Below are 3,485 nucleotides of genomic sequence, written 5' to 3' on the forward strand. Positions count from 1 at the left end.
GGAAAAAAAGACTAAATCAAACCAGAATATGACAGTGGAGGTCAAAAATCACTCTTTTTTTTTTTTTTTTTTTTTTTTTAAGTTACCTAAGATTTGAGCAGCATGGTATTTCTTTAACATATTCTAGAATGTGACTTCTATCAGAACTTCAGCAGCAGAAATTCTCCGGGTAACTTATTGCCACATCTTCACGTTTAACAAATTCACAAGGTTAAATTCCATCTTTGTCTACATGGCCTAATAAGCAGCAGAATGGATGTTCTTTACTCAAACGTGGTGTGCAGCTAGCATAGCAACTGCCCTACAGTAGTGCACAGTTAAACTTCCAGCTCCTAGAAGGCACTGAGGGAGACTGTCACATGCTGAGCACATTCATTTCTCATTAACCTTAGGAGCAGTTAAGGATGTCTAGAGTTTTACAGGACTGAATTCAACACGATTAGGCCTACATTACCTAAATCTTCCACGAGTTACGCTAGAAGAAAATGGGTGTATTAGAAAACATACCTGACTGAGCCCAGAATCCATGCAAAATGGCAGAATAGCAGCTTGCAAGTCACTCACGAGAAAAGCTATAGCAACACATTTAGCAGAGCCCGGGCAGTGTCACGCAGACCTACCCCGGCAGGATTTCTCTTGCATGGCTTGCGCCTCTCAGATCATGTTCCACAGCACAGGCTGCAGGACTTAATGTCAGCAATGACATTCTGGTACCTGTGCTGTAAATTCAAACCTGTTGTAAAAGAGAATTCAGATTGATAAAATACACGATAAATTGTCATTAATAATTGAAGGGTTGCCTGAAAAATCAAGGAATATTCAGATGAGCTGAAGTTTTACCTGCAAATTTGTGCTTGCCAACAAAAATRTTGTGTGTTGTACATCAAGAAAGTGTAATACATTGTGTTTTAATGTAACTCGCAAAGGATATCATTGCAGTACAATAARTAAGCCTTTGCCAAAAGCCTGATATGACTGTTTATATTGGTAGGCTAACTATGGAACTCCAAACCCTTTTTGTAACAAAGTCTCTTTTCTTATATACATATACACCTAGAAGAAAGTACACTTTTTCTGAAAATCTTGAAAGGTTATAATCATGGTTTAAAATACGTACCTCTCAATTTTTCCTTTGTGGTCATCAATTCCGCTTCTCTGAAGAACCTCATAAACACAATAGGCCCAACGCCAAAACAAAAATTAAATGTTTGTGTGATCCCCAAGGGAAGAACATACTTTAACTATGAAGTGTTCTCACAAGAAACCTTGTAAACCTTACATGAAAGTGAATGATCTAGAGTTTGCGGCATTTACATTTATTGCTTTGACAGCACTGTTTATCAAAATAACTACAATTTTTTTTAGGAAAAAAAACTACTTAATTTTGACTATATTGCTTTTCTGCCAGAAAGGAACTATAAATAATAAGTTCAGTAAGTTTTTGGTTTCGTCTGCAGCTGATCTAGTTTGTTCCGCAGCAGTCAGTTAATCCCTTCAAAGTATCATCTACTGGTCAGTTCATTATTWGGTCTAAGCATAGATGGAATATATTAAAACTATTTGGAAGTATTTAAAAAGAAAAAAAAGTTGGAAAAGAATAGGACCTCTGCATGTCAGCCCTTTAGAGAATTAGAAAACTCAGATGCTTTGTTACATTGTKWCCCAAGATATTTCTACTGTCCTTTCYCCTTTTCCTCATCTACTGTATTTATCTTTGTTTTTCTTATTCTCATTTAAAGAATTGCACTTGAAAAGCAAGTCAGGTTACATTTGACAGCTATCRCTGCATTTGTATTACCCTGGTATTCTCTAGTTTCTTTTTGCTTTTGTTACTGATTTGTAAGAGCTGGCTGTAATTTGGTAGCATGCATTAGAAGGAGCGGCAGTTTAACATCAAAAGATACAGAAGTTGTAAAGGTCTCAAACTTGCATATGTACTACATACACAATATGCTATTGTTTGCACTGCATATGCATAACAATTGATTGTAAGTATTCAGCTTTCCTTGCCAATAACTTCTCCGTCATGTGTAGGGACCTAGACCTTTTACAGCTGAAGTTTTTGATTTGGTCTGCTCAGAAAGATAGAGGCAATATTCCTCCTGGACTTCAGCGAGATCTGGATTTCACTCAGAGTGAGTAAGTAACCTAATGGCACCAAAGAGAATATCTGCCGTGTGTAGCTAAATGGCATTAAATCTCAGAATACTGTGCCAGATTTCCTAGCGTAAATGTGTTTTATTTGCAACTAACATAAAAAATGCGTACATTTTAATGGATTTCAGAAGCTTGAAAATTTTAGTTCAGAAGAGAAAATTCTCTGATTTATGGCATGCTACAGGTATCAAAAATAGATCTTTGTCAAAAAGCATGCAGTAGAATATATGGAAAATATAGCTGGTTGTAGACAAGGGAAAATACATGAGACTGAATGTGAGTTGGAATGAAATAATACAATATATTTAGTCTTATATTAGCAATGTTACTTGACGTTACATGCAAGCAGATGATTCAAACAGGTGTAGAAGTCATAACAATCTAGCAGCAATGAACTAGCCTATGGTTATTCGAGCAGTAACGTGAAGCGAGTCTGTAAAGGTGATTATACGACGTGGTTTCCTATAGTAGCAAGGCGTTGGATTCATGGCCTCAGTGCTAGGAGATCCTTTCCTCTCATACGCTTTTTTGTTTCTAAAATAGCCACTGGACACTGCCAAACCACCCTGAAGCACACRTGGCCCCACAGGAACAAAAAATGTTAAGTGCCATGTTTAGGTACTGAGCAGTTTAGAYGCATTTTTAAAAGGAAGATCGTGAACAGTGTTATCTTCCCCTTCTTGTTGGAAGCTCAGAGGCACTTGAGTTTGTGCTTTTCTAGGAGCATCTGTTTCACGTCTGCAGCCGTGCTGGTTCTGTAGGTTCCCGGAGGTAGGGATGGCTCTGGGTTACCGATCTCTGCCACCTCAGGAAGTTGTTACCCACAAATACAGCATTACAATAGTGTAGCTCTGAAGCCTGTAATTCCCTTTTTTGAYTTTTCCTCAGCTGTTCTTGGGTGGCCAGCAGGTGGGCCTGCTTAGCGGTGTCATTGGTCCTGGAGGACTCATCCCATTAAGAATCCAGAGGTGTGGAATACCGCTGTACCAGCTTCGTTCCCTGGGGGTACCCAAAATATCCTTCTACGACAAATTGTACTAGGACCAAGCTCCTCAAGTTAGGAATTATGCTGGATAGAAAACACTGTAGTAGGCAGGCCACAATTTTCATTCCATTCTCCTAGGTCTCTCTGTGGGCCAATTTAATAGGATGCTGAGGGAGAAATCACTCCCCAGACAAGCATAAGGCGAAAAATAAAATGTAATAAGCAGTGAAAACTCTAATTTGAACTGAGACTTTGGAGCAACACAGGATTAAAAGACTGRGGTCTGGAAGAGTTTTGCCACTGATTTCAGTGAAATCAGATTTTTGCCCAAATATTTTAATGG

This window comes from Rhea americana, unplaced genomic scaffold (genome assembly GCF_003343005.1).
Source record: "Rhea americana isolate MKP2758 unplaced genomic scaffold, rheAme1 scaffold_22, whole genome shotgun sequence".
NCBI lineage: Eukaryota > Metazoa > Chordata > Aves > Rheiformes > Rheidae > Rhea > Rhea americana.